Raw genomic sequence first — 23,497 nt, forward strand, 5'->3', positions numbered from 1 at the left:
TTTCTTGTCTTATGATCTTCATATACCCGCAAATAAAGGTCCAATTTCCAGGATGCATTTGCTGAACGGTTGCCCGGCATTGTATAAATGATCCCTTTTAATTTGTTGCTTTCCCAGGCCCATTTGGCAAGGAACCCTGCACTGAATGGCAGCAAGCTAAAAAAAAAAAAAAAAATGAAATAAATTTAGAAAGAGAATCATCTATCATTGCTGTTTGTCTCCAATCCAGATGTTCTACTGGATTTTGCATATATAGAACAGCTGAGTTGTATGCAGAGAGCCTGGAAGTAAAGCCTGCAAAAGGAAATATATCACTTTGTGTCTGGTATTGCATAAGATAAAAGCTCTTGGCTGCACCTTAAGCTTTTAGCACATCAAGCCAAACCTTTATGTGTCAGGTAATGCATTGCCCAGTCAGAATAATGGCCTACTATGGAATTGTTATACTGCAAATGTGATAATAGGCTTCAATAGCCATTCAAAATCACCTCTTCCATTTGGCGCCCAATTGAGATCCAGTTTACTGTCCCACATTATCTTTCTGTAATTTCTTCATGTTGAACATTAAGGAAGTAATGGTTATGGACCACTGAAGGTTTAACCCTCAGAGGTGCTGCTTTGCTGGAGCAGTTCTGTAGTTCCCAGACTTTTAGTGTGACAAAGCTAACAGTTAACAATGTTTTCTGCATCCTGTGCATGAAAACACATATATTCTGTAGCACTTAAAAGCAGAATAATCTAAATATGGTGATGCCATAGGTTATCATGACATAGAGCTTTAAACTGGAACTAAAGGTGGGATAAATATTTCCATGTGTTATAAAGCACAACCAACTGTCTTATCTTTACTGTCACCGAATAGCAATAAAAGCTCTGTTTATTCAGAATATAGGTGGTCATTCCGAGTTGTTCGTTCGCTAGCAGTTTTTTTGCAGCCGTGCAAACGCTATGCCGCCTCCCACTGGGAGTGTATTTTAGCTTAGCAGAAGTGCGAACGGTTGTATCGCTGATCGGCGGCAAAGTTTTTTTGTGCAGTTTTAAAGTAGCTCAATACCTACTCAGCGCTTGCGATCACTTCAGACTGTTCAGTTCCTGTTTTGACGTCACGAACACTCCCTGCGTTCGCACAGCCACGCCTGCGTTTTTCCTGGCAGACCTGCGTTTTTTCGAACACTCTCTGAAAACGGTCAGTTGACACCCAGAAACGCCCTCTTCCTGTCAATCACTCTGAAAAGCTTCGCTAGACCTTGTGTGGAACTACATCGTTCATTGCAATAGTACGACGCGCGTGCACATTGCGCCACATACGAAAGCGCAGAAGTGCCGTTTTTTTTGCCTGATCGCTGCACAGCGAACGAATGCAGCTAGCGATCAACTCGGAATGACCCCCATAGTAAGGATTTCAGATTCTGCTTTTTAGCAGAATCTGCAATCCTATTAATCACATGCTGGGTGCCACCCATCGCAGGGCAAGGCCGCCCAGCATGCTACCCACTGCCCAGCCACTGCGATCACGCTTTAATTGCGATCGCAATGCAGTTAGAGTGTGGTCGCAGAAACTATGGTAGCCTCCTGCCTGCGTAGCCTGGCTGCGACGACTGGAGTCCCACTGCCATTTTTTAGACCGGGGCGGCTGCTTGAGACGATGCGCAACCACCCCAAAAACGCCGCCAACATGCCCCCATTTCCCCAACGCTGCCCCCAAATCACTTGGTCCCCGAAAACACCACTGCCTGTCAATCAGGCAGAAGTATTCGCAGTTAATGCGGACGGACCACATTAACTGTGTGCGCACGCGCAGGATGGGACTTGCGCAGGATGGTACCTGCGCATGCGAGCTAGCCCCTTATCTCAAAAAATGTGGTCACATAGTGTTTGCGATGTGACCTGAATCAAGCCCAAAATGCAATAGTTACATATTACACGCTGCCTTATTTACATAAACTTCCTTTATAAAGAGCTGCGCTAATAAACAGCTTTATGTGTCCCCAACTCCCCATGGCTTACACACAGGGTTGGCACCTAGGGGGCGCCTAATTAACTGAATTAGTGACTTATTCTTTTGCTGTCTTTATTTTTACCATATGCTCCCACATATATGAAGTCACAGCCCAGCACCACACAGTGACACTCATGGCCGTCGAGAGCATGGATTGGCGTGGGTACTAGAGGTCGCATGGCTAAATCCAAGAGGCATTCCTCTTATTTATGTTAATTGTGCTGTATATTTAAGAATATTGGTGTGCAATGCAGTACCACGGGTAGTGCACCTGGTGCTGATGCCCAGGGCACAAGGAGAAGGGGACACCATGACTGCTAATTCATCATACATGACCACCCTGGAAACCCTGGTTCCTGACTCCCTAAAGTGGCATCTTTCTCCCTGTTTTCTGCTCCCTAAAGGAATGCGTAGCTCGTTGGGGGGCACCATCTTCTTCCCAGGAGTGGCACGGCAACACATTGCTGATGTAGACAAGCTTGAATCTGCTAAGATTCAAGCTCGTCCAGTGGAACTGTCATTTTTAATTTGGCAGCTAATTTAGTAGCAGCCATGAAGAGCCAATCATGGCTTGCGTGTCATTGCTCCACCCACTTGTGGCATCTTACATTAGATGAAGAGTGGAAGTGGTCAGTCTGATGGTGGTGTCAAAGTCAGAAAAATATCACGATGCACACTGCCATATTTGCACCTCATACATGTCCTCACTGCGCATGCGTACACTCTCCCGTGCGTGCGCATACTCGCAGTCGCGTGCACCCGCAGGCGCACGATATGCGCATTTACGGTAGAGTTTGTGTGCGTCTAGCGGGCGACTCGTTCATAACATATTTTAACTATATAATGTATTTTGTAGATTATGGTCCCTTTGATAGAATCTGAAAGTTTGGTTAATATAGCATGTTCATGGACAGAGAGATCCCTCATTGTTTGATACGAAGGGTCAGACAGGAGTAATACAGTGGTGTTTAGTATCCATCGGAAGAGTATTTAATTAGCAATATTCCGGTGTTGGTTTGAAGCAGATTAATCGCTCGTGCGAATAGTTATGGACATAAGAAGTTTATGTCCATTTACTATTATTTGCACTTACTTATCCATGTGGCGGGAAACCTAGTTTCCCACCCACCTGAGCAGTTGGAAGTAGACACAGCCCACCTGTATGAATCAACCTATGACCTTTTGTTATAATGCGAGGAGGAATTCCTGTGTCCAATGAACAATGAGATTGTAGGGACCATTGAATTGTATTGTGTGTGGGGCATAAATAGACAAGCCGATCACATCCAGCTCACTCTTCAACGGTTCTCATTGCTGATAATCGGGAGCTGGATGTCCAGAGGCGCATGCGATCGTTCCCCTTTGTGCGTAAGTTTTTCTCCGCAATCATATTGTCTTTCTTGTTATTATGGGCCATATCTCTCTCTCTCTCTCTTCTCCTTTTTCTTTCATTTTCCCTTAAAACGTAATTGTATTGTATTGTATTTACTGTGTAGTTATCTGGTTAGTTAGTCTATGTTATATTGTAGTGTATGACTTGTAATTGTATTATTCTTTTTCAAGTATAACATTCATATAAGGCGTTAGACCCTAAGCACGGTATTTGTGTATTTCTTATAGTGTTAAGTATTCTCAGAGCGTCGGTGACGCTCGAACAGCTTTTAAGTTAATAAGGTTACACGGTGTTGCATCTACACTCAATCTCTGCACCAAGGTTTACTGCATAATACACTGTTTTATGGTATAGTTACAAAGGTTTAACATTGTGAGCGTCTGCGCCGCTGGTGATCTCCTCGTGGTCTCGAGCGTTCGCATCGCTATAGCAAATCATTACGTTAGTCGGCAGCCAATAGCGTGCCTGCCTGTGATCTCTTGGCCGTGAGCAAACGTAACGCTTGAGCATCTCGACTACGGCTAAGCGATTGTTACGCAACGTGCGTACCCTTACGGTACTCCATACGTCAATAGCGTACAGTGTTCTTAGACCTCTTAAAGGGTTTTAAGTAAGATAAATAATTTAGCTTTATCAATTGGCGGCTCGTCCGTCCTTCACATATCTCTGCTAGGTAATTTCAGCAGACATTATCCAGCAGCAAAGGGCGGGAGGTCATATTCCTCGTAGTGCTGTTTGGATAAGCGTCTGCTTCGCTTAGTAAAGGGTGCTGAAGGAATCCGGAACCTGAGGTAAGAACAAAACGCTAGTGTCTTTTAAAACTGTTTATTTTCTGTCTTGCGTACGCACGCACATATCTGCATTTCTTTTTTTTTTCATTCGTGTATTCTCATATCACTCTCCTGTTTGCCATTTTATAATTGATAAAACGTGCGAAGAGAGATTTGTCGCAATTTCATAGTTAGTGTAAAAGTAATATATTAAGGGATAAAGTGTAAAGCCCACACGCAACGCTACCTAAGGTATAAGGAGAGATTGGTGTGGTGCGCGGTAGACGATCGAGGATCATCTACATTGATAAACGTGTTAGGTGTGTTGCGGTGGATATTTGCTTTGCGTACACGTGTCTCTAACAAAGGGTGAGACTCGCGTACGCAACTCAAAGGCCGACGCACGCAGCGTATATTACGCAACGGAGCGTCCGGGTACGGCCACGTAACTCAAATCACACGCTAGTGTTAGTTTAACAGGCGAAAAGGTGGCAACGTGGTAAGTAGCGCAAGTCTATTTTAGTGTCCGAAATTTAGATTAACAGATCCTTCTCCAAATTCACAACACATCTGGTCTAAAGAAAATTTCTGCGCAGAAATAGAAATAGAAACAAAAGTGTACATGTGGTGAGTGAGTGCTTTGTATAAGTTTATACAATTTTCCAGGTTGAACCACAAGAAGTCGAGTTCTCGCAGAGGTACATGCATGTAAGTGTCGTACATGGTGGCGAGGGAGGCATCCCTTGTTAAATATAAAATTTGAGCAGTAGAGTATAGTAGACCAGGAGGTCATACTGAAGCACAGACCAGGAGGTCCAGGTACAGCAGACAAAGAAGTCTGCTATAAATAAGAGAAAAGGGCACAACCCAGGGGGTTGGTGCAAAACCCATATAGGCCAATAAAGCTCTGGATGAAGGAATTCGCAGCCGAAATTTTCGATTCCACTGGTCGCTCAGTACATAAGATTAGTTGCTTATGTGCTAAACGATTGTACCGCACGTAATTGTGTGCATTAGTTAGTCTGACCAGTACCATTTGTGTACGAAACCGGTCATAAAACTATTTGTACATTCTGACGTGATTTGTGTAATTTTTTATTTTCTGAAGGGAAGTTCGCTGGTCACTCAGGAATTGTCCAACAACCAATAGTTACTGGAAAGAGTAAGTGTTCTGCGGATATCCCTCGCATGTTCCAGTAAATAGAGGTTCATAGGGGCCCTGGGTCGAGTACGCCAGCGCTAAGGCAGTGTGTAGGTCGTATTGGTCGGCGTGGGCGAGTGAGTGGGGTACTCGGTAAACCGCCACCGTCAGCCTATCGTGAACATTTTGGTTTTTGTAAGGGTTCGCTGAAGACCCTGATTGAAGGTCAGAGGTGGTGAAAGCAACGCCTGCAAGTTATGGGGGCTAATTGTTCAGGAAGGGGGCGATCAACCTCGGTTCGGGTTGATTCAGTGAACCGACCAGTCGGGTCGGCAAGGTATGTAATGTGTGAAAAATATGGTTTACATACAGAGGTTTTATGTGATGAATGGGAGAGAATGACAGTACATGACGGGGAGAAATTCCCAAGAGTAGGTAGCTTTAGCCCAGAAGTGTTGCAAAATTTAAGGAGGAGGATATGTCTCATTAAATCAACAAAGAGACGAATCCAACATTATGATTATTTGCAGTTATGGCAACAGGAGGGTGAAATACAGAGAGGATTGGCTCTGGCGGCGGGATCTAATCCTATCAAGAAATTGATAGCCACGGCCCCGCCGCCACCATACATATCAGGAGAGAAATTGGTTGCGGAGAATGACGCATTAGGGTGTAACAAACAAACAAACACTTAGCAACTGTGTAAATGTTAATAAGTTAACTAATGCAAGTATTAACCCGTGCAAGTTGTACCCTGTTTTGAACTTTCCCCAGGAGTGTGATCAAGAGGACGAATCGGCAACAATATCAGCGCTCTCTCTAGCAGCCACCATAGCAGAGACAACAGTAGGCACGGCTCCACCCACGAGATTAGTAACAAAAGCCCCTAGCGGAGGGATAGGTGAGGTCGTATCAACGGGTTGCCTTATTGACAGATGGGAAGGACCATACCAAGTCTTATTGACTAGCACTACAGCATTGAAGGTTGCAGAGAGAGAGACTTGGGTTCATTCGTCCCATTGTAAGAAGGTTGCTGATCCAGAGAGGTCCCGTGATAAGGAACAGACGGTAGAGGAAGTTGTATCACTGGAGTGTCTGTTCCAGGAGGACTGAGGCGGCACCTGAGCATTGAAAATCACAAGATTAAAAGCAGTTGTCGATTCCCTGTTCCCTTTTATTGTTTTTCTCCACTTCCCATCCCCTCTCCCTCAAACTATTTCTCCCCCCTTCTCATTCTTCTTCGTTTCCTCCTATAAAATGGACTTGCCCCAAGAGACTGTGATCCGGATTTTCCTGTTGACCATGATGTTGACCAGAGCAGTCTGTTCCGGCGAGAGTACCATGGAGGTCGAGAAAGGTTCTGGAATGGGTTCTGATGACAAAGATGGAGGCGTAGTTTTCCAAGAACAACTTAACCAACAAGTAAAGGCGAGTATCAGAAAACGATCCGATAACATAGACCATAGAAGGAATTGTGAAGGATTGTTAGCTGAAGAAAACTGTATCTGTAGGCTCTGTGACAATGTAGTTGAGGATGGGTGCATTAAGAAATGCCAATCCAGTTTTAATATCCACATGGACCGGCATCCCTTGAGTGACTATCACTCCTTAGTGGGTAGTGTGTTAAATCAAACAGATTGTTGGGTATGCTCTCAAGTACCTCAAGGTCATAGCAAATCAGGACTAGTACCATTTCCTTTAACGATAGGGGAGGTACTTGAGCTAAAGGGTGGGAGACCGGTGGACAGGAGGTTTAATATCTCCAGTCCTCCTAGTTTGAAGCTCCACCAATATCATGTGGATAGATCCCTAATATGTTTTAACATTACCAATCCCCGAAAGCCGGGAAATTGGGAAGTGTCATGGAGTAACCAAACCATGACCTTTTCATATAGGGCAGATAGAATGCCTACAGATACAGAGCTTATACGCCACATAGCCAGTAGAGAAAAATCTTTCCGATATAGGTATACCCTAGGAAGTAGGATTACGAGAGTTGGAGAGGTATCACCAGGATACTGTGCACATATCGTACAAACTGATACGTGTACTAGACAGATGGGAGAATTAGGGTTAGGAGATTTCACATGGAAGATGTGTAATATGGTTATGTCCTACTCCGTCCCATATGTTCTCCCCGATGATGCATATTTCATATGCGGGAGGAAGGCGTATAAGTGGCTTGCCCCAAACTCTGAAGGATTGTGTTATATTGGAAAAGTACTGCCTGAAGTAATGACTGTATCACATGCCAAAATGAAAGATATTCACCGTGGTGCCCAAGCTCCTTATACTCACACCCATTACGAGCACATCGTTAAGCGGCACCTGATAGAAAGAACAGAGCATCCGGCCTCTGACCTCATCAGTGAATCCACCGGGATTCAATTCCTAATCGCGTTAGATATCACTCGCACCGCTAGAGGAGTGCTGAACTATAGATACATCTCTGCGCTTGCAAATTTGTTAGATAATATCACAGAAATGTATGATGACACGTTTAGGTATACTGGAAGAGAACTTCAAGCTTATAAAACAGAACTAGTTCAGCATAGAATGGTTCTCAATTATTTTACAGCAGTAACAGGTGGATATTGTGTCACACTGGCAACACAATACGGCGTGAAATGTTGCACATATATTACGAATAGCACCGAGGACCCGGTCGAGGTCATAGACCAAAAGATGGACGATATTCTCCAATTGAAGTGGGAATTTCGCAGGAGACACAATCTCACCCTTGCTGCTGTGAGTAATGAGCTGACTAGTTGGGTGTCATGGTTGAACCCGCGAAATTGGTTCTCTGGTTTAGGAGAATGGGCTCAAGGAGTCATAATGGATGTAGGGAAGTTTCTCCTATGTATCTTAGGTGTTGTCATATCGATTGGCTTGATATTTAGATGCGGTCAGGCTTTAATGAAGTGCAAACGTAGTACCAGGGTAATGAGTCTAAGGAGTGAGGAAATTGTAATTCCAATGGATTTGATTTATGACCCAACTGTAGAAATAATAATGTGATGAAAATGCGATTATACGGTCCGTTTCTTTCACCTGTTTTTTCCGGTTTCTCCTAGGTAAAAAGACCCACGTTTGACGAGGAATTTGATGATCCTGTATACAGACAACTGATGGATTAAAGAAGAAGTTTTGACAACCTTATACACAGAGATTTGATGAACTATGCCATAGACCCCCAGTTTCCCTAGAAATTTTAAAATTACGCTAGCCCAACACTTTTGTAAGTCTATGGACATTGACAAAGCTTTTTGCCCACGCTTTTGGCAAAAGCACAAAGAAGACTGCATTCAACAGACACCGAACAAGACTTCAATCGACAAATGTTCATTAACCTGACATAGAATACCACTGCATTTACCGTAATTATGTCTTATCTTCATCTCTACAACCTTCAGGTAATTACACACATAGTCGATAGGGAATACAGGCACAGATATCAGCAATCACATGTTCCCCCATTCATGTATCATCAACTAAAATGTGCTCCCCCATTTTGTTGCAACCACAGCCGAAAAGAGCTCGGTAAAGTTTGACAGCCCATCCACAGACCCGTACCACGGGATAAGAAGGAATTCAAATGTATACTTCGCAATACCTCGAAGCTTGATTTAAAACACGTACGGCACGATGATACATGACCCCCAAACACGGATTCACACACACATGCTTCTGCTATCTCACTAGGTCATACCCTTTTCCTAACTTCTCCTCTCCTCCCCTACCCAACCATAGAAATTTATTTACACTTGACATATATTTTTCTCTTTTTGAAATGTTTTAGGAAGTGGCAGTTATTGTTGACTGCCAAAGGGTGGACTGTCAAAGTCAGAAAAATATCACGATGCACACTGCCATATTTGCACCTCATACATGTCCTCACTGCGCATGCGTACACTCTCCCGTGCGTGCGCATACTCGCAGTCGCGTGCACCCGCAGGCGCACGATATGCGCATTTACGGTAGAGTTTGTGTGCGTCTAGCGGGCGACTCGTTCATAACATATTTTAACTATATAATGTATTTTGTAGATTATGGTCCCTTTGATAGAATCTGAAAGTTTGGTTAATATAGCATGTTCATGGACAGAGAGATCCCTCATTGTTTGATACGAAGGGTCAGACAGGAGTAATACAGTGGTGTTTAGTATCCATCGGAAGAGTATTTAATTAGCAATATTCCGGTGTTGGTTTGAAGCAGATTAATCGCTCGTGCGAATAGTTATGGACATAAGAAGTTTATGTCCATTTACTATTATTTGCACTTACTTATCCATGTGGCGGGAAACCTAGTTTCCCACCCACCTGAGCAGTTGGAAGTAGACACAGCCCACCTGTATGAATCAACCTATGACCTTTTGTTATAATGCGAGGAGGAATTCCTGTGTCCAATGAACAATGAGATTGTAGGGACCATTGAATTGTATTGTGTGTGGGGCATAAATAGACAAGCCGATCACATCCAGCTCACTCTTCAACGGTTCTCATTGCTGATAATCGGGAGCTGGATGTCCAGAGGCGCATGCGATCGTTCCCCTTTGTGCGTAAGTTTTTCTCCGCAATCATATTGTCTTTCTTGTTATTATGGGCCATATCTCTCTCTCTCTCTCTTCTCCTTTTTCTTTCATTTTCCCTTAAAACGTAATTGTATTGTATTGTATTTACTGTGTAGTTATCTGGTTAGTTAGTCTATGTTATATTGTAGTGTATGACTTGTAATTGTATTATTCTTTTTCAAGTATAACATTCATATAAGGCGTTAGACCCTAAGCACGGTATTTGTGTATTTCTTATAGTGTTAAGTATTCTCAGAGCGTCGGTGACGCTCGAACAGCTTTTAAGTTAATAAGGTTACACAGTGTTGCATCTACACTCAATCTCTGCACCAAGGTTTACTGCATAATACACTGTTTTATGGTATAGTTACAAAGGTTTAACATTGTGAGCGTCTGCGCCGCTGGTGATCTCCTCGTGGTCTCGAGCGTTCGCATCGCTATAGCAAATCATTACGTTAGTCGGCAGCCAATAGCGTGCCTGCCTGTGATCTCTTGGCCGTGAGCGAACGTAACGCTTGAGCATCTCGACTACGGCTAAGCGATTGTTACGCAACGTGCGTACCCTTACGGTACTCCATACGTCAATAGCGTACAGTGTTCTTAGACCTCTTAAAGGGTTTTAAGTAAGATAAATAATTTAGCTTTATCAGTGGTGATCAAGAAGTGAAGATCAGGGGCGGCAAGGAAGTGTACCAGCGGTGCAGGAAGCAACTGGAGGAGATCACGGAGCTGAAGTTGAGGACCAGAGAGGACTGCAGTGGTGGGTTGCAAATTCAAAGCACCTCACTGCAGCCTCTCCCAATGAAACTGGTAGGCTACTTTGGCCCACCAGCAATTCCCCTTGGACCAGGTGCTGTGCATTAGGCCTGCAGGTGTAGTCAGGCCTTAGGCCTGTGTAGCAGATAGGCAGACAGTATGCCTGAGGTCCTTGATAAAGGGATCTGCTCAATATGACTAGTTCATGAGATGAAAATGTGCAGACCAAAGGCCTGAGTCCCATAACAGTGAAGTGGGTCACACTTTGCCTCTCTCTTTGCCCTTTTTGCCTTTTACATGAGCCTCGACATTAAGCCCAGGCTGTTTACAGTCAAACACCTGCACACACTCAAATATTTGTGAATATGGGCAGTAGGCCTGGGTTACTTGTATAACAAGGCACAGGTTAATTATATCAGAAGGCTTAGGTTACCCCTATAATTAGGCCCATGGCCCCATTATATAAATTTGGGTAGTAGGTTTAGATAACCGAATAGTGTTCCTTGTGGAACTGGGCACTAGACCTCATATTCAGGCTCCTTAGCTGTATGTGTTCCATAATTTGACCCTTCTGTTTGAGTGGTGTGTGGAGGAGTTGTCCGTCTCCCACACTTACATATTTTTATTCCCTTTCCCCTTGCGCGTGGGGCTGCCTGGCCCTCAAGTGTGCTGTACAACAGCTTTAGTAATTAGAGGCCAACCGGCAAGATAGGAAGGAGACACCAAAGCGAACCAAGGTTGAGAGAAGTAAGCAGGTATTGGTTGATAGTAATGCAGAAGACAGTTCTTTTTTCTGTTTTCTTTGTGTATTGTTTACGTTATCATATTGTATTGCAATTTATTAGTAAACTTAATAGCAGGGCTGTTTCTAGACAATTTGGCTCCCAGTGCGAGATTTCAAAATGCGCCCCCCCCCCCCCCCCCCCCATTGCTATAAAAAAAAATTGTGTGCCCCCCCCCCCCCCCCATATAGCTATAAAAAGAAAAAGCATGCGCGCGCCTTCGGCGTGCGCGCTCCCGACAAGGGTGTGCGTCCTGATTAAAATGGGTGTGGTCTCATTAAAGTGGGCGTGGCCTTGTCTGATATCATCACGCCCACCACAGGGGGGGGGAATAAAAAATAAAAAGTCCCCATTTTACACATTACAGCAGGCAAGTGTCCCCATTTTACACAGCGCGGCAGGCAGGTGTCCCCATTTTACACAGCGCGGCAGGCAGGTGTCCCCATTTTACAAAGTGCGGCAGGCAGGTATCCCCATTTGATTTTACACAGTGCGGCAGGCAGGTATCCCCATTTTACACAGTGCGGCAGGCAGATATCCCCATTTTACACAGTACGCAGGCAGGTGCCCCCATTTTACAAAGTGGACAGGCAGGTATCCCCATTTTACACAGTACGGCAGGCAGATATCCCCATTTTACACAGCGCGGCAGGCACGTGCCCCCATTTTACACAGCACGGCAGGCAGGTGTCCCCATTTTACAAAGTGCGTCAGGCAGATATCCCCATTTTACACAGTGCGGCAGGCAGGTATCCCCATTTTACACAGTGCGGCAGGCACGTGCCCCCATTTTACACAGCACGGCAGGCAGGTGTCCCCATTTTACACAGTGCGGCAAGCAGATATCCCCATTTTACACAGTGCGGCAGGCAGGTATCCCCATTTTACACAGTGCGGAAGGCAGGTATCCTCATTTTACACAGTACGGCAGGCAGATATCCCCATTTTACACAGTACGCAGGCAGGTGCCCCCATTTTACACAGTACGGGAGGCAGATATCCCCATTTTACACAGTACGCAGGCAGGTATCCCCATTTTACAAAGTGCGGCAGGCAGGTATCCCCATTTTACACAGTGCGGCAGGCAGGTATCCCCATTTTACACAGTACGGCAGGCAGATATCCCCATTTTACACAGTACGCAGGCAGGTGCCCCCATTTTACACAGTACGGCAGGCAGATATCCCCATTTTACACAGTACGCAGGCAGGTATCCCCATTTTACAAAGTGCGGCAGGCAGGTATCCCCATTTTACACAGTACGCAGGCAGGTATCCCCATTTTACACAGTACGGCAGGCAGATATCCCCATTTTACACAGTACGGCAGGCAGATATCCCCATTTTACACAGTGCGGCAGGCAGATGTCAAGTGAGGGGGGAAGGAAGGGGGAGAGAGAGAAAGATAGAGATAATACTTACATCTTCCCGCTCTTCGGGTCCCGCCGCCTCACGTCCCTCGCGCCGGCCGCCTCCTCATTCCAGGCTAATCTCCTCCCTCTCCCCGAGCGCTCCTGCTCGGGGGGCGGGGCTTCGCGGAATGACGCGTTTGCGTCGTGACGTCACGACGCAAACGCGTCATTCCGCGAAGCCCCGCCCCCTGAGCAGGAGCGCTCGGGAAGAGGGAGGAGAGGAGATACGAACACACAAAGTGCCGCGGCGGGCGCCCCGTGCGGTTGCACGGCTCGCCCGCCGCTAGAAACGGCACTGCTTAATAGGTACAGTATAAGAGAAATGCTTCACACCTGTAGTTAGTTTGTGCTTTTATTACACTAGGCCTGTTTTAGTTAAGAGCTGTGTGTGGATATATACAATAGTTGGTTGGGCACTCTGTTAGGGCCAGATAGACATAGGCAGTTGTGTTGGTGGCGTATTCTTCTTCCATAGACCACTACTGCTGATCCTGTTCTCGTGGCAAGAATAGAAGCGGTGAGTGTACTCCGTGTTGTGCGTTTCTGTCAGGGCAGGCTGTGTTTGTGGATCCGTTGGACTCATCCAACCGAAGGAGCAGATGCCCCTGAGTGCTGGAAACAAGGAAGACGAAGATAATTCCTTCTCATATATTTATTTAAATCAACAGAACTGAGAAGCTGAGGCAGAAGTTCAGGATTAGGGAACTGCAGGGGAATGAAGTCACTGAAAGACACAGGACGTGAACGAAGAACTGTAACAACTGGATGCTCAGTGATGTGGAAACGTGGATGAAGAACTGTGAAAACTGAATGACTGCAGACACGCCAGGGAGCCGCTGGCCACTAGGTCCTCCCTCCAGCCTCCAGGAAACCGCACTCACGCTGCCTGACCCGGCCGCATCCCCCTGCCGCCACAGAGCCGCCGCAGACAGCCCACAGGCAACGGCCGAACAGCGGGACCCGCAGCGGTAAGCCCACGCTGCGTGACAGTTTCCTTCCTATCTGTCTTCCTTCTGGACGCCAGTGAACCCTACACTTCGTGTGAGGCCATAGTATTACCTGGTGTGCGTACACCTATAGGTGACACTCGGTATCTGTGGCCAAGTGTGCCAGGGATAATTATCCACTCTACCCTGATTCACAATAAGCGCAGATACCCGGACAGACCAGATAAGGATTTAAGTAAATATATTCTTTTCTTTTACATTTAAGGAAATGCCTCGAAGGCTGTAGGATCCGTATCGCCCTACTGGATCGTAACTAGCGGTAGCCATCTGGAGGGAGTTCTCAAGGTGACGTACTGTACTCCATGTTCTCCAGGTACTAATGGCATCCTTACAATAACAGAATAACATAGTTTTTGAGGTTGAAATAAGACAATTTGTCCATCGAGTTCAACCTTTTTTTGGTCTCCTACACTGTATTATTTTTAGGATTGATTTTATCTGTTGTGAATGTCAGCCGTTGTGTTTATTCCTCTTTTGTTAACTATAGTGTGTGATCTACCCACCATAACCCAGTATTTCCTTATCCATTAGGAATTTATCTAGCCCATTCTTAAAAGTATTGACTGAGTCTGCCATTACTACATGGTATTAGGATTTTGTTAGTGCAGAGGGACCAGAAAAGCTGCTAGAAGCCCTAAGGCAGGTAAAACACTGAGGTCTTTGGGGTACACTGATGTAGGTGGGAGGTACACTTTGTTTAGTATTGCCTATTTATGAAACAATCGCAATAAAGCAAAAAACATTATCAATAAGTCTTTGTCTATACTAGTGATGTGCACCGGAAATTTTTCGGGTTTTGTGTTTTGGTTTTGGATTCGGTTCCGCAGCCATGTTTTGGATTCGGACGCGTTTTGGCAAAACCTCCCTGAAATTTTTTTGTCGGATTCGGGTGTGATTTGGATTCGGGTGTTTTTTTTACAAAAAACCCTCAAAAACAGCTTAAATCATAGAATTTGGGGGTCATTTTGATCCCATAGTATTATTAACCTCAATAACCATAATTTCCACTCATTTTCAGTCTATTCTGAACACCTCACACCTCACAATATTATTTTTAGTCCTAAAATTTGCACCGAGGTCGCTGGATGACTAAGCTAAGCGACCCAAGTGGCCGACACAAACACCTGGCCCATCTAGGATTGGCACTGCAGTGTCAGACAGGATGGCACTTCAAAAAAATAGTCCCCAAACAGCACATGATGCAAAGAAAAAAAGAGGCGCAATGAGGTAGCTGTGTGACTAAGCTAAGCGACCCAAGTGGCCGACACAAACACCTGGCCCATCTAGGAGTGGCACTGCAGTGTCAGACAGGATGGCAGATTTAAAAAATAGTCCCCAAACAGCACATGATGCAAAGAAAAAAAGAGGTGCACCAAGGTCGCTGGATGGCTAATCTAAGCGACACAAGTGGCCGACACAAACACCTGGCCCATCTAGTAGTGGCACTGCAGTGTCAGGCAGGATGGCACTTCAAAAAAATAGTCCCCAAACAGCACATGATGCAAAGAAAAATGAAAGAAAAAAGAGGTGCAAGATGGAATTGTCCTTGGGCCCTCCCACCCACCCTTATGTTGTATAAACAGGACATGCACACTTTAACAAACCCATCATTTCAGCGACAGGGTCTGCCACATGACTGTGACTGAAATGACTGGTTGGTTTGGGCCCCCACCAAAAAAAAAGCAATCAATCTCTCCTTGCACAAACTGGCTCTACAGAGGCAAGATGTCCACCTCCTCCTCATCGTCCGTTTACTCACCCCTTTCACTGTGTACATCCCCCTCCTCACAGATTATTAATTCGTCCCCACTGGAATCCACCATCTCAGGTCCCTGTGTACTTTCTGGAGGCAATTGCTGGTGAATGTCTCCACGGAGGAATTGATTATAATTCATTTTGATGAACATCATCTTCTCCACATATTCTGGAAGTAACCTCGTACGCCGATTGCTGACAAGGTGAGCGGCTGCACTAAACACTCTTTCGGAGTACACACTGGAGGGGGGGCAACTTAGGTAAAATAAAGACAGTTTGTACAAGGGCCTCCAAATTGCCTCTTTTTCCTGCCAGTATACGTACGGACTGTCTGACGTGCCTACTTGGATGCGGTCACTCATATAATCCTCCACCATTCTTTCAATGGTGACAGAATCATATGCAGTGACAGTAGACGACATGTCAGTAATCGTTGGCAGGTGCTTCAGTCCGGACCAGATGTCAGCACTCGCTCCAGACTGCCCTGCATCACCGCCAGCAGGTGGGCTCGGAATTCTTAGCCTTTTCCTCGCACCCCCAGTTGCGGGAGAATGTGAAGGAGGAGCTGTTGACGGGTCACTTTCCGCTTGACTTGACAATTTTCTGACCAGCAGGTCTTTGAACCTCTGCAGACTTGTGTCTGCCGGAAAGAGAGATACAACGTAGGTTTTAAATCTAGGATCGAGCACGGTGGCCAAAATGTAGTGCTCTGATTTCAACAGATTGACCACCCGTGAATCATGGTTTAGCGAATTAAGGGCTCCATCCACAAGTCCCACATGCCTAGCGGAATCGCTCTGTTTTAGCTCCTCCTTTAATGTCTCCAGCTTCTTCTGCAAAAGCCTGATGAGGGGAATGACCTGACTCAGGCTGGCAGTGTCTGAACTGACTTCACGTGTGGCAAGTTCAAAGGGTTGCAGAACCTTGCACAACGTTGAAATCATTCTCCACTGCGCTTGAGTCAGGTGCATTCCCCCTCCTTTGCCTATATCATAGGCAGATGTATAGGCTTGAATGGCCTTTTGCTGCTCCTCCATCCTCTGAAGCATATAAAGGGTTGAATTCCACCTCGTTACCACCTCTTGCTTCAGATGATGGCAGGGCAGGTTCAGGACTGTTTGTTGGTGCTCCAGTCTTCGGCACGCGGTGGCTGAATGCAGAAAGTGGCCCGCAATTCTTCGGGCCACTGACAGCATCTCTTGCACGCCCCTGTCATTTTTTAAATAATTCTGCACCACCAAATTCAATGTATGTGCAAAACATGGGACGTGCTGGAATTTGCCCAGATGTAATGCACGCACAATATTGGTGGCATTGTCCGATGTCACAAATCCCCAGGAGAGTCCAATTGGGGTAAGCCATTCTGCGATGATGTTCCTCAGTTTCCGTAAGAGGTTGTCAGCTGTGTGCCTCTTATGGAAAGCGGTGATACAAAGCGTAGCCTGCCTAGGAACGAGTTGGCGTTTGCGAGATGCTGCTACTGGTGCCGCCGCTGCTGTTCTTGCTGCGGGAGGCAATACATCTACCCAGTGGGCTGTCACAGTCATGTAGTCCTGAGTCTGCCCTGCTCCACTTGTCCACATGTCCATGGTTAAGTGGACATTGGGTACAACTGCATTTTTTAGGACACTGGTGACTCTTTTTCTGACGTCTGTGTACATTTTCGGTATCGCCTGCCTAGAGAAATGGAACCTAGATGGTATTTGGTACCGGGGACACAGTACCTCAATCAAGTCTCTAGTTCCCTGTGAATTAACGGTGGATACCGGAAACACGTTTCTCACCACCCAGGCTGCCAAGGCCTGAGTTATCCGCTTTGCAGCAGGATGACTACTGTGATATTTCATCTTCCTCGCAAAGGACTGTTGGACAGTCAATTGCTTACTGGAAGTAGTACAAGTGGTCTTCCGACTTCCTCTCTGGGATGACGATCGACTCCCAGCAGCAACAACAGCAGCGCCAGCAGCAGTAGGTGTTACACTCAAGGATGCATCGGAGGAATCCCAGGCAGGAGAGGACTCGTCAGACTTGCCAGTGACATGGCCTGCAGGACTATTGGCTTTCCTGTCTAAGGAGGAAATTGACACTGAGGGAGTTGGTGTTGTGGTTTGCAGGAGCTTGGTTACAAAAGGAAGGGATTTAGAGGTCAGTGGACTGCTTTCGCTGTCATCCAAAGTTTTTGAACTTGTCACTGACTTCTGATGAATGCGGTCCAGGTGACGTATAAGGGAGGATGTTCCTAGGTGGTTAACGTCCTTAACCCTACTTATTACAGCTTGACAAAGGCAACACACGGCTTGACACCAGTTGTCCGCATTTGTGTTGAAATAATTCCACACCGAAGAGGTGATTTTTTTTGTATTTTGACCAGGCATGTCAATGGCCATATTCGTCCCACGGACAACAGGTGTCTCCCCGGGTGCCTGACTTAAACAAACCACCTCACCATCAGAATCCTCCTTGTCAATTTCCTCCCCAGCGCCAGCAACACCCATATCCTCATCCTGGTGTACTTCAACAGTGACATCTTCAATTTGACTATCAGGAACTGGACTGCGGGTGCTCCTTCCAGCACTTGCAGGGGGCGTGCAAATGGTGGAAGGCGCAAGCTCTTCCCGTCCAGTGTTGGGAAGGTCAGGCATCGCAACCAACACAATTGGACTCTCCTTGGGGATTTGTGATTTAGAAGAACGCACAGTTCTTTGCTGTGATTTTGCCATCTTAACTCTTTTAAGTTTTCTAGCAGGAGGATGAGTGCTTCCATCCTCAGGTGAAGCTGAACCACTAGCCTTGAACATAGGCCAGGGCCTCAGCCGTTCCTTGCCACTCCGTGTCGTAAATGGCACATTGGCAAGTTTACGCTTCTCCTCAGACGATTTTGATTTAGATTTTTGGGTCATTTTACTGAGCTTTATTATTTTGGATTTTACATGCTCTCTACTATGACATTGGGCATCGGCCATGGCAGACGACGTTGATGGCATTTCATCGTCTCGGCCATGACTAGTGGCAGCAGCTTCAGCACGAGGTGGAAGTGGATCTTGATCTTTCCCTATTTTACCCTCCACATTTTTGTTCTCCATTTTTTAATGTGTGGAATTATATGCCAGTAATATATCAATAGCAATGGCCTACTACTATATATACTGCGCACAACTGAAATGCACCACAGGTATGGATGGATAGTATACTTGACGACACAGAGGTAGGTAGAGCAGTGGCCTACTGTACCGTACTGCTATATATTATATACTGGTGGACAGCAAACTGTTCAAAACTGAAATGCACCACAGGTATGGATGGATAGTATACTTGACGACACAGAAGTAGGTAGAGCAGTGGCCTACTGTACCGTACTACTATATATTATATACTGGTGGACAGCAAACTGTGCAAAACTGAAATGCACCACAGGTATGGATGGATAGTATACTTGACGACACAGAGGTAGGTAGAGCAGTGGCCTACTATACCGTACTGCTATATATTATATACTGGTGGACAGCAAACTGTGCAAAACTGAAATGCACCACAGGTATGGATGGATAGTATACTTGACGACACAGAGGTAGGTAGAGCAGTGGCCTACTGTACCGTACTGCTATATAGTATATACTGGTGGTCAGCAAACTGTGCAAAACTGAAATGCACCACAGGTATGGATGGATAGTATACTTGACGACACAGAGGTAGGTAGAGCAGTGGCCTACTGTACCATACTGCTATATAGTATATACTGGTGGTCAGCAAACTGTGCAAAACTGAAATGCACCACTGGTATGGATGGATAGTATACTTGACGACACAGAGGTAGGTAGAGCAGTGGCCTACTGTACTGTACTGCTATATATTATATACTGGTGGTCAGCAAACTGTGCAAAACTGAAATGCACCACAGGTATGGATGGATAGTATACTTGACGACACAGAGGTAGGTAGAGCAGTGGCCTTCTGTACCGTACTGCTATATAGTATATACTGGTGGTCAGCAAACTGTGCAAAACTGAAATGCACCACAGGTATGGATGGATAGTATACTTGACGACACAGAGGTAGGTAGAGCAGTGGCCTACTGTACCGTACTGCTATATATTATATACTGGTGGTCAGCAAACTGTGCAAAACTGAAATGCACCACAGGTATGGATGGATAGTATACTTGACGACACAGAGGTAGGTAGAGCAGTGGCCTACTGTACCGTACTGCTATATATTATATACTGGTGGACAGCAAACTGTTCAAAACTGAAATGCACCACAGGTTTGGATGGATAGTATACTTGACGACACAGAAGTAGGTAGAGCAGTGGCCTACTGTACCGTACTACTATATATTATATACTGGTGGACAGCAAACTGTGCAAAACTGAAATGCACCACAGGTATGGATGGATAGTATACTTGACGACACAGAGGTAGGTAGAGCAGTGGCCTACTATACCGTACTGCTATATATTATATACTGGTGGACAGCAAACTGTGCAAAACTGAAATGCACCACAGGTATGGATGGATAGTATACTTGACGACACAGAGGTAGGTAGAGCAGTGGCCTACTGTACCGTACTGCTATATAGTATATACTGGTGGTCAGCAAACTGTGCAAAACTGAAATGCACCACAGGTATGGATGGATAGTATACTTGACGACACAGAGGTAGGTAGAGCAGTGGCCTACTGTACCATACTGCTATATAGTATATACTGGTGGTCAGCAAACTGTGCAAAACTGAAATGCACCACAGGTATGGATGGATAGTATACTTGACGACACAGAGGTAGGTAGAGCAGTGGCCTACTGTACTGTACTGCTATATATTATATACTGGTGGTCAGCAAACTGTGCAAAACTGAAATGCACCACAGGTATGGATGGATAGTATACTTGACGACACAGAGGTAGGTAGAGCAGTGGCCTTCTGTACCGTACTGCTATATAGTATATACTGGTGGTCAGCAAACTGTGCAAAACTGAAATGCACCACAGGTATGGATGGATAGTATACTTGACGACACAGAAGTAGGTAGAGCAGTGGCCTACTGTACCGTACTACTATATATTATATACTGGTGGACAGCAAACTGTGCAAAACTGAAATGCACCACAGGTATTGATGGATAGTATACTTGACGACACAGAGGTAGGTAGAGCAGTGGCCTACTGTGCCGTACTGCTATATATTATATACTGGTGGTCAGCAAACTGTGCAAAACTGAAATGCACCACAGGTATGGATGGATAGTATACTTGACGACACCGAGGTAGGTAGAGCAGTGGCCTACTATACCGTACTGCTATATATTATATACTGGTGGACAGCAAACTGTGCAAAACTGAAATGCACCACAGGTATGGATGGATAGTATACTTGACGACACAGAGGTAGGTAGAGCAGTGGCCTACTGTACCGTACTGCTATATAGTATATACTGGTGGTCAGCAAACTGTGCAAAACTGAAATGCACCACAGGTATGAATGGATAGTATACTTGACGACACAGAGGTAGGTAGAGCAGTGGCCTACTGTACCATACTGCTATATAGTATATACTGGTGGTCAGCAAACTGTGCAAAACTGAAATGCACCACAGGTATGGATGGATAGTATACTTGACGACACAGAGGTAGGTAGAGCAGTGGCCTACTGTACTGTACTGCTATATATTATATACTGGTGTCAGCAAACTGTGCAAAACTGAAATGCACCACAGGTATGGATGGATAGTATACTTGACGACACAGAGGTAGGTAGAGCAGTGGCCTTCTGTACCGTACTGCTATATAGTATATACTGGTGGTCAGCAAACTGTGCAAAACTGAAATGCACCACAGGTATGGATGGATAGTATACTTGACGACACAGAGGTCGGTAGAGCAGTGGCCTACTGTACTGTACTGCTATATATTATATACTGGTGTCAGCAAACTGTGCAAAACTGAAATGCACCACAGGTATGGATGGATAGTATACTTGACGACACAGAGGTAGGTAGAGCAGTGGCCTACTGTACCGTACTGCTATATAGTATATACTGGTGGTCAGCAAACTGTGCAAAACTGAAATGCACCACAGGTATGGATGGATAGTATACTTGACGACACAGAGGTAGGTAGAGCAGTGGCCTTCTGTACCGTACTGCTATATAGTATATACTGGTGGTCAGCAAACTGTGCAAAACTGAAATGCACCACAGGTATGGATGGATAGTATACTTGACGACACAGAGGTAGGTAGAGCAGTGGCCTTCTGTACCGTACTGCTATATAGTATATACTGGTGGTCAGCAAACTGTGCAAAACTGAAATGCACCACAGGTATGGATGGATAGTATACTTGACGACACAGAGGTAGGTAGAGCAGTGGACTACTGTACCGTACTGCTATATATATAGTTATACTGGTGGTCAGCAAAATTCTGCACTGTCCTCCTACTATATACTACAATGCAGCACAGATATGGAGCGTTTTTCAGGCAGAGAACGTATAATACTGGTGGTCACTGGTCACTGTTCAGCAAAACTCTACACTGTCCTCCTACTATATAATACTGCTGGTCCCCAGTCCCCACAATAAAGCAATTAGCACACTGAGCACAGATATTTGCAGCACACTGAGCACAGTCAGATATGGAGCGTTTTTCAGGCAGAGAACGTAGATATTTGTACTTGCAGCACACTGAGCACAGATATTTGCAGCACACTGAGCACAGATATTTGCAGCACAATTTGCAGCCCACTGAACATAGAAACTGAGAGGACGCCAGCCACGTCCTCTCACGATCATCTCCAATGCACGAGTGAAAAATGGCGGCGACGCGCGGCTCCTTGTATAGAATACGAATCTCGCGAGAATCCGACCGCGGGATGATGACGTTCGGGCGCGCTCGGGTTAACCGAGCAAGGCGGGAGGATCCGAGTTGCTCGGACCCGTGAAAAAAAAGGTGAAGTTCGGGCGGGTTTTGATACCGAGGATCCGAACCCGCTCATCACTAGTCTATACTCACAATTTTTAAAGAGAAAGATCTTTCCAAAATTATTTTTTAGCTCACATGTGGGGATTGTGCCTGAAAAATTCATCATCTTTGCAGCCATACATGCTAGGTCAAAGCAGTGAACATTCTATCAAGAGCTGCAAAGTTTTACAGGTCATCCCCTGCTTTGCATGCTGTGAAATAGACTTGTAGAAAGGGGAAATATACATCTGAAATTAAAATCTAAATTAAATCTAGCTCAAATATTGACTACTGTCTTTTCATTAGAAACCTTTCAATTGCCGGTGTATATACAGATGCAAGTAACACAAAGCTGAGATTGCCACTACTAGCAAATACAACCAGATGTCCAGTATATATTAGGCAGAACAAGACTTGACAGGAGAAGATTGCCTGTTAATGCAAAACGTCACTGCATTACCAAGGTCAAGGTCACTATGCTGAGACACCTTATCCATGCATTTACAGACCGAACTTTCAAAAAAATGTTTCCAGAGGTATAAGAAAATATATTTCAACTTTGTCATGTTTTATTCTTCTGATTTATGAGCAGTGCATTGTCATGATGGAGAAGAGCAAAATGAGTGTGAGTTCTTGAACGACACCTGGAAGTGGCTTCCAGTACTTGCGGCAGGCATTGATTGGCATACCAGTCCCAAGCGATGGTTCACTGTTGCACGAGTGGTATGGTAGCTACAGTACATGACCAGTCTTGGCCACAAAAACAGCCACCATCTGCTTGGCCACGCTGTGCTCACATCAGCACTTCTGTGACATCACACCTTCAGCTGAGCCAGTTGGCCGATTGTTTGGTCTTGGGGTCGAAACAATAAATCCTGGATTCATAGACACTGATGATCTTCCATACAGCATCTGAGCGACAGCCATTAAACTTGACCAGCATGTTGCAGCACCAAGTC

The sequence above is a fragment of the Pseudophryne corroboree genome, chromosome 10 (genome assembly GCF_028390025.1).
Source record: "Pseudophryne corroboree isolate aPseCor3 chromosome 10, aPseCor3.hap2, whole genome shotgun sequence".
Classification (NCBI taxonomy): Eukaryota; Metazoa; Chordata; class Amphibia; order Anura; family Myobatrachidae; genus Pseudophryne; species Pseudophryne corroboree.